The sequence below is a fragment of the Gobio gobio genome (genome assembly GCF_949357685.1).
Source record: "Gobio gobio genome assembly, chromosome: 11".
Taxonomy (NCBI): Eukaryota; Metazoa; Chordata; class Actinopteri; order Cypriniformes; family Gobionidae; genus Gobio; species Gobio gobio.
In genome coordinates, this window is record NC_137104.1 from 39,383,921 (window position 1) to 39,397,619 (window position 13,699).

Here is a 13,699-nt window from a genome sequence, read left to right on the forward strand (position 1 = left end):
GCCGGGGAAGAGAAAGGAAGACCAGTTATACCATGTGAACCTCCTGAAGCGGTGGGTCGGAACAGGACCCCAGCTCTCCGCCCTCGCCGCCGGGGCTACCGTGGTGGTCGACATGGACCCTCAGCTTTCCACCGCCCAGAAATCGGAGCTACAGCACCTGGTCAGTCAGTTTTCTGCTGTGTTCTCTCCTCGACCCGGGCGGACTCACGTGTTGGAGCATGACGTCCGCACACCCAGGGGAGTCGTCGTACGACAGCGGCCCTACCGGGTTCCGGAGGCTCTGCGACACGCCATCGAGGAAGAGGTAGAGGAGATGTTGAAGTTGGGGGTCATCGAACCATCTCGCAGCCCATGGTCCAGCCCCATCGTCATGGTCCCCAAGCCCGACGGCACCTTCCGCTTCTGCAACGACTTCCGCCGGTTGAACGAGGTCTCCGAGTTCGATGGGTACCCCATGCCCCGGGTCGACGAACTCCTGGATCGCTTGGGAAGGGCCCGGTACATCTCAACCCTGGACCTGACGAAAGGCTACTGGCAGGTGCCCCTGACGGAGGAAGCCAAGTCCAAGACCGCCTTCTCCACCCCAAGTGGCCACTGGCAGTACCGCGGCCTTCCCTTCGGCCTGCATGGGGCCCCAGCCACGTTCCAGCGGATGATGGACATCCTCCTGCGGCCGCATCAAACCTATGCGGCTGCGTATCTGGACGACATCGTCATCCACTCGGAGACCTGGGAGGACCATCTGGACCGGCTGCGGAAGGTGCTGTCGGAGCTCCGCCGGGCTGGCCTGACCGCCAACCCCCGGAAGTGTCACCTGGCCCTAGCCGAAGCAAAGTACCTGGGCTACCAGGTGGGACGCGGCCTAATCCGCCCACAGGAGAAGAAGGTGACTGCGATCCGCTCCGCACCGCGTCCCACCTCCAAGACTCAGGTACGGGCCTTTTTGGGGTTGGCGGGGTACTACCGATGTTTTATCCCTGACTTCTCCTCCTTAGCCTTTCCCCTGACAGACCTGACCAGGAAGGGGCAACCGGAGAAGGTTCCGTGGACCACTGAGACGGAGACGGCGTTCCAGCGGATCAAGACGGCCCTCACGGCAGAGCCCGTGCTCCCGACTTCAACCGCCCCTTCCTGCTGCAGACGGACGCATCCGACACCGGGTTGGGAGCCGTTCTGTCCCAGGTCCTGAACGGTGAGGAACACCCGGTGATCTACATCAGCCGAAAGCTGACCCCCGCCGAACAACGGTATGCGACCGTCGAGAAGGAGGCGTTGGCTGTCAAGTGGGCAGTCCTGGAGCTGCGCTACTACCTCCCCGGACGTCACTTCACCCTGGTAACCGACCACGCGCCCTTACAATGGATGGCCCGAGCGAAGGACACAAATGCCAGGGTGACTCGATGGTTCCTCGCGCTCCAGGACTTCAGCTTCATTGTCCAACACCGAGCGGGGACGGCCAACGCCAACGGCGACGGCCTCTCCAGGATATGGGCAGCTTTCGCATGTCTGTCAGGGTCCACTCCCCACCCACCCCCAGCTTCCCCACGTCTCCGCCGGAACAGGTCGACGCTTAAGGGGGGGGGGGGGGGTGACATACGTCCCGAGCCTCTATCAGCGTCGCCCTGGAAACAGACCAGACACACCTGCACCCACTCAGCACGGGCTGGGCGGTCACAGCTGCGGGTCATTAACCATCCCCTATATAAGACTCAGAGGCAAGCAGAGAGGTGAGAGATGTCTCCAGAAGACTCGGCTAACCTTACTTCTGCTATTCCCCACAGACAGCAGCGTGTGACCGCCAGCCCACTCACGGGAGAAGAGCACGGATCCACACTGCACCGCACCACTGGGAGAACGAAGGACGAGACGCCGAGCACCGAGCACCCAGCGACTTCACGCCGAAACGGCCTACTTTCACTCTGCCACTTAAATAAAACCCACCCTTCGGGGAACTCACCTGCAACCTCGTGTCGTGTGCTTCTTCACCCCGTCATAAAATTATTGTAGAGCCACTGTGGTGAGATGGACATTGTAACAACATTTTAAGTGCCTTTTATGGGTCTTGTAAGTGTAAATGTACTGCATGCCAATGGAGGCCTATCTGAAGCCTTTCTTAGCCATCAGCTTTCAACAAAAGTATCTTAATTTCTGTTCCGAAGATGAACGGAGGTCTTACGGGTGTCGAACGACATGAGGGTGAGTAATTAATGACAGAATTTTCATTTTTGGGTGAACTAACCCTTTAAGCTTTTGAATAAAACCATAGTTTATAGATCCAAATAATCAGATGATAACGTAAGCATGTCTGTGGGTCAGGAATTGTGGGGCAAATGAGTGACCAGGTGACTTGGTTGTGGAGAAATTAGTAAATGGTGAAGGAGTGTGTGAATTGATGGGTCAGTGCATCAGCAATGAGCACTTACTAATGTTTGGCCCATGTGCTTTAGATTCAGTATCGACTTCATGTATGAAATTTTATTGATTCCTGCTTTCTCATGTCTAACTTTGAGAGAATGGCCTTGAAAGACCTTGGGAAATTTACCCAGAGTGCTCAGTGCACCATGCTTCTAAGGAAAGGCTCCCTGTTGTTTAAAGCTACGATCGCATTATTGCTGCAACAGCATCACTTTCATTGCATAAATACCCTGGTGACAGAATAAACACCCACATGAACAAGGAACCACAGTCTCTAATACATGCATCTCTCAATGTGTTCAAACCACAGGGATGTTTGAAGCACTACATAACTGAGTGCTGATTATCAGCGCTTCTTCTCTACCTGAAGATGTGTGGGCGAACAGTGGCTGTCTCTCTCTCTTTTTTTCTCTCTCAGAGGAAAAAACACTGAGGAACATGTGAGCAAATGAACACATAAAGCTGCATATCTGCATCATTTGCCAAGGCACAAAAATAAATATATAACACATACACGATTATATAGTCACACCAACCTGCAGGAGTCCTTATAGTTTTACAATGGATCAAAATTACACTAATTAAATATATATACACTGCCCAGACAAAAAAAAAGTAACTGTTTGAATTTAAATAGGCAAATGTCTCTTTAGACAAGATCAATACAAGATCTTGACCAAAAATAGATGCACCTCTTGATGGAAATAACATCACAACATTTATTTCCATCAAGAGGTGCATCCATTTTTAGTCAAGATCTACTCCAGCACATCCTAATGACTTTCAATTAATTTAAGGTCTGGATTCAGAGGTGCCAATTCATGTGTGAAAATAATTATTCATGCTCTCTCCCAACCATTCTTTCACAATCTGATGAATCTTGCATTGTCATCCTGGAATATGGCCATAATGCGTCTTTCTGCGTCACTCCATCAATTAGGGTTAGATCAGGCATAATATCATGATCACCTTCCTATATTGTGTTGGTCCCCCTTTTGCTGCCAAAACAGCCCTGATCCGTCGAGGCATGACTCCACTAGACCTCTGAAGGTGTGCTGTGGTATCTGGCACCAAGATGTTAGCAGCAGATCCTTAAAATCCTGTAAGTTGCGAGGTGGGGCCTCCATGGATCGGACTTGTTTGTTCAGCACATCCCACAGATGCTCGATTGGATTGAGATCTGGGGAATTTGGAGGCCAAGTCAACACCACAAACTTGTTGTTTTGCTCCTCAAACCATTCCTGAACCATTTTTGCTTTGTGGCAGGGCGCACAGAGGAAAAAACACTGAGGAACATGTGAGCAAATGAACACATAAAGCTGCATATCTGCATAATTTGCCAAGGCACAAAAATAAATACATCACACATACACGATTATATAGTCACACCAACCTGCTGGAGTCCTTATAGTTTTACAATGGATCAAAATTACACTCATTAAATATATATACACTGCCCAGACAATTTGCTTTATCCTGCTGAAAGAGACCACAGCCACCAGGGAAAACTGTTTACATGAGAAGGTGTACATGGTCTGCAACAATACTTAGGTAGGTGGTACGTGGCAGGACCAAAGGTTTCCCAGCAGAACTTTGCCCAAAGCATCACACTGCCTCCGCCGGCTTGCCTTCTTCCCATAGTGCATCCTGGTGCCATGTGTTCTCCAGGTAAGTGACACACACGCACCCGGCCATCCACGTGATGTAAAGGAAAATGTGATTCATCAGACCAGGCCACCTTCTTCCATTGCTCTGTGGTCCAGTTCTGATGCTCACGTGTTGGCTCTTTCGGCGGTGGCCAGGGGTCAGCATGGGCACCTTGACTGGTCTGCGGCTATGCAGCCCCATACGCAACAAACTGCGATGCACTATGTAGTCTGACACCTTTCTATCAGAACCAGCATTAACTTCTTGAGCAATTTGAGCTACAGTAGCTCATCTGTTTGATCGGACCACACGGGCCAGCCTTTGCTCCCCACGTGCATCAATGAGCCTTGGCCGCCATTACCCTGAGATAATCAGTGTTATTCACTTCACTTGAATGTTATGCCTGATACCGGTGTATATGTTAGATCCAGCTTATTTCCACCTTACTCATGATATGCTCCATTTCTGATCCATTTCTCCAAAATGAATTCTCAAATTTTGGTTGGTCAAGGCTGATTAATTATTGCAATGCTTACAAAATTATGTTTTATGGGGTGTCTCCAAACTTGAAAGTGAGGGATGAGATCAGGCATCTTGCACCATATTGCTGACTGCTTAAAACAAACTTATTTTTATATTATTATTTTACTGTAAAAATATATCTAATGTCTTTCCCCCCTTTCTTATGGAGAGTCCATATTATTATTCAGAGTCCTGAAACCAATATTGGCAGAAATGTTAACTCTCCTTTATGTGAGTTACAAAACCAGTCACCATGTCAACTGATATTTAATGTTCTCTTTTCAATTTTATAAGTGCATTTTAAGGTAATATTGTGTAAAATATATGTAATTTTAGCAATTTTGCATATATGCCTTTAATTGCTGATATATTTGATTTTAGAGATGGATTTCACCATGGATCTTTCATGGTGTCAGAAACCAATCAGCAGACTCTGCATCACGATCCACACAACGTTCAATCTCCCCAGAATTCTAATCACCCACACCTGTTCACAATCAGTAACCTCATCAACCAGCTCCATAAAACTCTCACACTCACTGTAGTCTAGCGTCAAGCCTCCAACAGGAACTGACCATATTTCCTCTGTCTCTGTCTGTTAGAGAAAACCTTTGATTACTCTGTTCACTGAAAATACTCACCTGTGTATCACTAACCTCTGACTCTGCCTGTAATCCTCAGAAGAGCTGCTGTTGATCACTGATGTCCTAGCCACCAGCACTCATCCAAGGCTCATTGAAACCTCGGTTTCTCCCGCTGAACCCTCACCTTATCCTGTAAGAATTAAGGCCAGTGTTATCATTCTGGGATTGTATTCACGGAATATATGATTTGAAGAGTGTGCACCAACCTGTTGTGGATCCAGCATCTTATGTTCACTTAAATCCTCTCGTCTGGAAAAGACAATTCACATTCACAGATCTGAAGAGAAATACTCACCCGCTGTGGATCCTGTATTCCTATGTTTTGTTGCTCCGGGTTTTCCCCCCGAATCCCTTGCACCTACTATCCTAACATTCAATAAAGTTGTGTTATTTAACATCACCTCGATCTCTGAGTCCATCGTATCCTGACAGAAGGCTTGACCCTCTAAACTTCAAATCGATGGTATGGATATAACACAACCAACTCCCGCCGCTATTCCCATTCAATCTGCAAGCAATGCTACCGCTTCAGCAGCATCAGCTCCCGGTACTTCCGCAAACACTGCTCCCACGCTGGTGTGCTTGGCTAACTCCGCCTCCCGACTAGCGCCATTCTCCGGCCTGGCGGAGGACTGCAATGGATTCCTTTTGCAGTGTTCACTAGCTCTTGAAATACAAGCTCAGACATACCCCACTGATCGATCAAAGATCTCGTTTATAATTCAACATCTATCTGGATCAGCATTAAGATGGGCAGAGTCACTGTGGATGCAACAAACAGAAGTTACTACATCATTGCAGAGTTTTGTCAATCATTTCAAGGAGGTGTTTGGACAACCCATCAGTGATTCCTCCATTAGTGACAAATTATTGCAGCTCCGCCAGGGTAACAAATCTGTTTCAGAATATTCCATCGAATTCCGGACTCTAGCCTCTGCAAGTGGTTGGAATGAAAGAGCCCTTATCTCTGTGTTTCGTCGAGGCTTAAATCCTGCTCTCCGCCTACAACTCGCCATTTATGATGATAATCTAGGGCTAGAAAAATTCATACAACAAACCCTGCGCATTCATCAAAGATCACAGAGTTGTTATCAAGATTCCCGATTATCCAATACACATTTCAATCGACCTCCATCTGACTCCACTTCTGAGAGTTCACCCGAAAAGATGCAGGTCGATGCTCATAGAATCTCCCTGGCTGAACGTACCCGAAGAAGAGAACTGAGGTTATGTCTATACTGCGGGACAGCAGGTCACTTTCTCAAAGAATGTCCAACTCGTCCACCTCGACTGATGGTGAGTTCAGTGCAAACTCTAATTCCAGTTTCAACACCTCTCACTATCCCAGTAATTCTGAAATCCCACAATCTCCAAGTCTCCACAGCTGCCATCATTGATTCCGGGTCAGCGGGGAACTTCGTATCAGGGAAGCTCTGTAAGAGACTCAAACTCCAGAGGATCAACACTCCAAAACCATACTCCATCCACGCTGTAACTGGCGAATTTATCAACAAGGGGTACGTTACCACTCAGACACCACCTATCACTTTGTACACTGATGACACTCACCAAGAAAGTTTCGAACCATTTATCCTGGAAAACAGTCAGATTGAGGTTATTTTAGGACGTCCATGGTTAATCCGTCATCAACCTGATATCAACTGGCAGACTGGCAAAATCAATAGATGGGGCTGTCAGTGTCTCCTTTCAGAAGAACATCACTCTGTTCAGACCAACTCCCAATCACCAAAAATCATTAGTCTGAGTTCCACTTCCATTGAAAGTCCCACAGAAAATGTATCTGTCACTTTTCCCCATTGTTACTCCTCGTTCTCCGACGTTTTCAATCCAGTTGCGGCCTCCAAGTTACCTCCACATCGACCCTGGGATTGCGCAATTAATCTGATTCCCGGAGAATCTGTTCCAAAGGGTCGTATCTATTCCCTGTCAATTCCTGAGCAAGAAGCCATGCGAGCGTACATTGACGAAGCCTTACAACAAGGTTACGTTCGTCCTTCCACTTCTCCCGCAGCTGCTAGCTTTTTCTTCGTATCCAAGAAGGATGGAGGTCTAAGACCCTGTATTGATTACAGAGCTTTAAATAAGATTACCACAAAGTTCAGTTATCCATTACCACTCATTCCTTCAGCTCTGGAGCAACTCCGAGAAGCCAACATTTTCACCAAGCTGGATCTCCGAAGTGCTTATAATCAAGTTAGGATTCGAGAAGGGGATGAGTGGAAGACGGCATTCATAACTCCTGCAGGACACTATGAATACCTCGTCATGCCTTATGGCCTTGTAAACGCTCCTTCGGTCTTCCAGAGCTTCATGGATGAGGTATTCCGAGACTTCCTGGGGCACTTCATGTTGGTGTATATTGATGATATCTTAATTTTCTCCAAAAATCCAGTAGAACATCAACATCATGTCTCTTCAATACTCCAAAGACTTCGTGAATTCAATCTGTTTTTAAAGACTGAAAAGTGCACTTTCCATCAATCTCAGGTTGAATTCTTGGGTTACCAAATTAGTGAAAGAGGTGTGGAAATGGATAATAGGAAGACTGACGCCATCATGTCCTGGCCCACTCCTACTTCGATCAAAGAGCTCCAGAGATTTCTCGGCTTCGCTAATTTCTACCGAAGATTTATTCACGGGTACAGCATGTTAACAGCTCCTTTAACCTCTTTGCTGAAAGGCAAACCCAAGACCCTTCTATGGACCCCAGAGGCTGATCGTACCTTTCACTCACTCAAGACTGCATTCACCACTGCTCCCCTACTTAAGCACCCAGATCCTGAAAAGGTGTTTATCGTTGAAGTCGATGCCTCTACCTCAGGTGTAGGAGCTGTCTTATCTCAATACTCTGAGAGCTCCTCCAAGCCCTTACCTTGTGCCTTCTTTTCAAAGAAGTTGTCCATTGCTGAAAGCAATTACGATATAGGTAATCGCGAACTTTTGGCAGTGAAACTTGCCTTAGAAGAGTGGAGGCACTGGTTGGAGGGAGCTAAGCACCCGTTCATTGTCTTCACTGACCATAAGAACCTCCAGTACCTAAAAGAAGCAAAACGACTTAATCCACGGCAAGCCAGATGGGCATTATTCTTCACTCGCTTCCATTTTAGAATTGCTTATCGTCCGGGCTCCAAGAATATCAGAGCAGATGCTCTTTCTCGTATCCATGCCCCTGAAGTTCCGATCGAAGAGCCAGAGACCATTCTACCAGAACAGATATTCGTCAACCCCATCCGATGGGACATCAATGAACAGTTACTTGAGCTATCTCAACAGCATCCTGGACCTCCAGAATGCCCTCCAGGAAAGATCTATGTGCCTCAAGAATTCCGCAATTCCTTAATTTTTTCGGCTCATTCATCAGTTGGCACAGGGCATCCAGGGGTACACAAGACATGTTCCACGCTCCAACTCCGGTATTGGTGGCCAAACATGCAGCAAGATATCACAACCTTTATCCAGGGATGTATTCCATGTGCCATGTCCAAGGTCCCAAGAAAACTTCCAGCCGGTAAACTGGTCCCACTCCCTGTTCCAAAACGACCCTGGTCCCATATCGGGGTTGACTTTGTCACCGATCTCCCAAACTCAGCCGGGAATACCTGTATCCTCGTTGCCATCGACCGGTTCTCAAAGGCTTGCAAATTAATCCCACTAAAGAGTCTCCCAACGGCCTTTGTCACGGCACAGTTATTAATGGAACACGTCTTCCGAAACTTTGGAATACCAGAAGACATTGTGTCCGATAGAGGTCCCCAATTTATCTCTCGGGTTTGGAGAGCATTCTTCAACCTAATGAATGTGACGGTAAGCCTCTCATCTGGTTATCATCCACAAACGAATGGACAAACTGAAAGGAAGATCCAGGATGTAAGCCGGTTTTTGCGTACATTCTGCCACTCCAATCAACACATCTGGAGTCAATACTTGATTTGGGCAGAGTACGCACAAAACTCTCTCAGACAGTCATCCACTCAACTCACACCTTTCCAATGTGTCCTGGGCTATCAACCTCCTTTGTTCCCATGGTCTGGAGAACCATCTGAAGTACCTGCAGTCAATGAATGGTTTAGGGAGAGTGAAAATGTCTGGAATCAAGCCCATCAGCACCTACAACAAGCAGTTAATCGTCAACAACATTTTGCAGATGCTCATCGACGCCAAACTCCCGTTTATCAACCTGGACAATTGGTATGGCTTTCTACCAAAGATATGCGACTCCGGCAACCCTGCCGTAAACTTAGCCCAAAATACATCGGACCGTTCACCATTGTCAAGCAGATCAATCCGGTCACATATCAGCTTCAGCTCCCCACTCAGTATCGGATCCACCCTACCTTCCATGTTTCCCTTCTCAAACCTCATTACCCACCTGTACCTGGCTCCCCAACAGAACTGGCTCCCGGAGACGATCCTCCTATTCCACCTATAGAACCGGATCCCATCTATACGGTTAAAGAAGTGATGGACTCTCGACGTCGAAATGGTCAATTAGAGTATTTGATCGACTGGGAGGGATATGGACCGGAAGAGAGATGTTGGATACCTCGAAAGGATATCCTCGATCCTACTTTGCTCCTCGAATTCCATGCTCAGCATCCTGACAAACCGGCACCACGACCTAGAGGCAGACCTCCAAGACGTCGAGGTCTAAGGTCCGCTGGTGCGGACTCTAGAGGAGGGGGTAATGTCAGAAACCAATCAGCAGACTCTGCATCACGATCCACACAACGTTCAATCTCCCCAGAATTCTAATCACCCACACCTGTTCACAATCAGTAACCTCATCAACCAGCTCCATAAAACTCTCACACTCACTGTAGTCTAGCGTCAAGCCTCCAACAGGAACTGACCATATTTCCTCTGTCTCTGTCTGTTAGAGAAAACCTTTGATTACTCTGTTCACTGAAAATACTCACCTGTGTATCACTAACCTCTGACTCTGCCTGTAATCCTCAGAAGAGCTGCTGTTGATCACTGATGTCCTAGCCACCAGCACTCATCCAAGGCTCATTGAAACCTCGGTTTCTCCCGCTGAACCCTCACCTTATCCTGTAAGAATTAAGGCCAGTGTTATCATTCTGGGATTGTATTCACGGAATATATGATTTGAAGAGTGTGCACCAACCTGTTGTGGATCCAGCATCTTATGTTCACTTAAATCCTCTCGTCTGGAAAAGACAATTCACATTCACAGATCTGAAGAGAAATACTCACCCGCTGTGGATCCTGTATTCCTATGTTTTGTTGCTCCGGGTTTTCCCCCCGAATCCCTTGCACCTACTATCCTAACATTCAATAAAGTTGTGTTATTTAACATCACCTCGATCTCTGAGTCCATCGTATCCTGACACATGGGTTTAGGGTAAATGCCATATTTATATTACCAAATAAAAATAATACTGGGAGGGAATAAACATGACATCTACCCTAAGGTACATTCTGGCCAAACAAATAATCAAATTAGCCATATTAAATAAGGTTCCTAGGGCAAAAATGTTGCCATTGGCAACTGATTGGACTTCCCATAGATTAAGAGATGAATGGCTTGATGAAAAAGTGTGTCAAATAACGAAGCAATTCAAAAATCCAGACAGAAAATGTTAAGAAAAGAACTGTATAAAGAAAATATGAAGAAAATGTTACACATATGGTAAAGCAGCCACAATCAGTCCATTCTTCACCTTCTGACAGAATCCATATCCTTTGTTCTATTAGTTCGAGTCAGTAATCCTGCAGACATGTTCCTAGAGAACTGAGATTTGTTTCTTGATCAATATTAACCAAGTCCTGTCGGCTAATAATTCATGCTTCACCATCGTTTATTCATATGAGCACAACTGTCTCATAACGCCCCCTCATTCACCGCCTCTCCAGAACCGCCTCAAAGAATTACGACCAAAAAGCAACAGGGATAGTAGCTACATGTCTAAACTGCAAAGGTAAGGCGAAGAAACATCAAGCATTTACAATTTTTTACGACTTAGTACATTTGAAGTAGATTCGTTGAGATTTTTTTTATAGAATATCCGAAATGAATGTGATACGGACGCTGTGTGGTCTGACGTGTGAAAGCTTCAGTCGATTGTCATTCGAATCAGTTTTGTACAATTTATGTTTAACTAACGTGTTTTATGCTGTTTCTAAATTCAGTTGTTTGTGAATATTGTTACATTTGTAAGTGGTTTCACGAGCGTCTCTGTGGCAAATGAGCGCGCTCAATGAAGACGCGCGCGGACTGAACGCTTCTAGTCTCGAGAGAAACATCTGTCAGTCATTTTGATGGCTGGGGGAAATCATTGGTTTTATGTTGTATCATTCCCTTTAGCACCAAAACAACAAATCATTGTTCGACTGAAGGTCCGTTGGCACTGCACGGCACTGATTTACAACCAAGAGTTGTGATATTAATTGACACTTTATCCTTCACAATTTAGGTGATTTATATTTGTGCCCGTGTATTATTGCACAATAGCCTAACAAATGTGAGTCCACATCAGAACCATCCCTTCATTCATTCATTCATTCATTCATTCATTCATTCATTCATTCATTCATTCATTCATTCATTCATTCATTCATTCATTCATTCATTCATTCATTCATTCATTCATTCATTCATTCATTCATTCACACCAAATATGCAAATGTCTCCTGGTGCTTAGATAGTACCCGTGTTTGTTGGTCACTTTTAACTGCTCTAAAGGGTTTAAATGTGACAATAGCTTATTAAAAAATGTACTGAAGAGTTTGTATTTTTATTCCTCCTGTTATATGAGATAAGCAAGGTCGAACCATTCCTCTAGGCTTGAATCCTCTCCAGTTCTATCAGACATGACACATGGTTGCCATGTTATGTGAATATTTCTGTGATTCGAGGCCATTAGTGCCCTATAGAAAAGTTCATCCATATGTATTGTTGAACCACTAGCTTTTCTTTTATTCACAAACTTGTGTAATATGTGACTAGAGGATGGCCTGCATGTTTAGTGCCTCAAAGTGTTTTATATTATTTAAAGTTATCATTGTAATAGTAATAATGATATACTAAAAAAAAGGCCTCTTTTTTTTCAAGATTTACACATTTCAGTTAGAAAAATTCCATCAAATTGAATTGAACAATCATTACATATTATTCATATTATGAATGAAGAAGTAAAAAAAAAAAAGAAGCTTAATAAAGCATTCTGTATAAATCTTAATGAAACAAGAGAATGGACCATTTTGTTTACGTGATTCATATTCATACATAAAAAAAAAAAAAAAAAAATATATATATATATATATATATATATATAATATTTAAAAAAATTGTATATATTTAAATGTAAGTTTAAGATTTATACAAAATGTTTTATTAAGCTCTACCTTTTTTTACTCATTTAAAATTCTTAATTCATAATATGAATAATATTAAATGGAATTTTACTATTAATTGAAATGTGTAATTCTTGTGCATTATTTTTCAGATGAGTGTAATTTTTATTAGGAACTTTTCAGAGCCAAAAGTTTTGTGATTGAAAACTGCATACTTTATTTATATTACAGAATAAATTAATATATGTTTTTAACATTTATATATATATATATATATATATATATATATATATATATATATATATATATATATATATATATATATATATATATATATATATATATATATATATATATATATATATATATATATGCCAGCAAATGTCTGTGTAAAAACAGAAAAATACTGTCAGGAAAATTACATAGATAAACTGTAAAAAAAAAAAAAAAAAAATAACGTAAAAAAAAACGGTAGCTGTGTTTGCCAGACACAGCAACATTTTAGGTTTTATGGGATAGCTCTTCGTTTACTGTCTATTTTACAGTTCAATAATTTAAAGGTTTATATTGTAACAATTACATGTACACTGTAAAAATTTACGGTAAAAAACATATTTCATTAACTGAAATAATTTTAAATTACCAACCTATTAAAATACTAATATCTGTTATGTACTTTTGATATATATTGACGACCACCAAATACAGTGGTGATGAGAATCACTTGAAAAATAAGAAGAAACATAGTTATTTCAATGAAAATACATCAAATGTGGCGTGTCACGCAGGGAATTCTGGGAATGTCAATTTACGTTTTTTCCGCTGTAAATTACACAATGACGTTCTTTTTCACTTCCAAAAACTGTAAATTTAACGGTATTTTACTTTAAAATGTAATTAAATGTAAGGTAAGATCTATTACAGTTATTCATTGTATATAGTACGGAAACTCTTTTTTAACCGTAGCATTTTTACAGTCTTTTACCATTAAAATCACGTACATTTTTTACAGTATATATAGTTACTGGTATAATTGTCCATAGTACTAATAATACTACTTATTACATGCACAACATAGGTGTGGGAAATTTTCAATAAAAGAGATCAAAAGTTTAGTGCATTTATTATATTCCCAA

At 43.4% G+C, this 13,699-nt stretch overlaps 1 protein-coding gene across 1 annotated transcript in view; it reads left to right on the forward strand.

The window, feature by feature from the left end:
• The window catches only part of LOC307133598 (craniofacial development protein 2-like), a 1,416,430-nt gene that overhangs the window by 853,768 nt on the left and 548,963 nt on the right, over positions 1 to 13,699 (forward strand). The window lies entirely within an intron of this gene.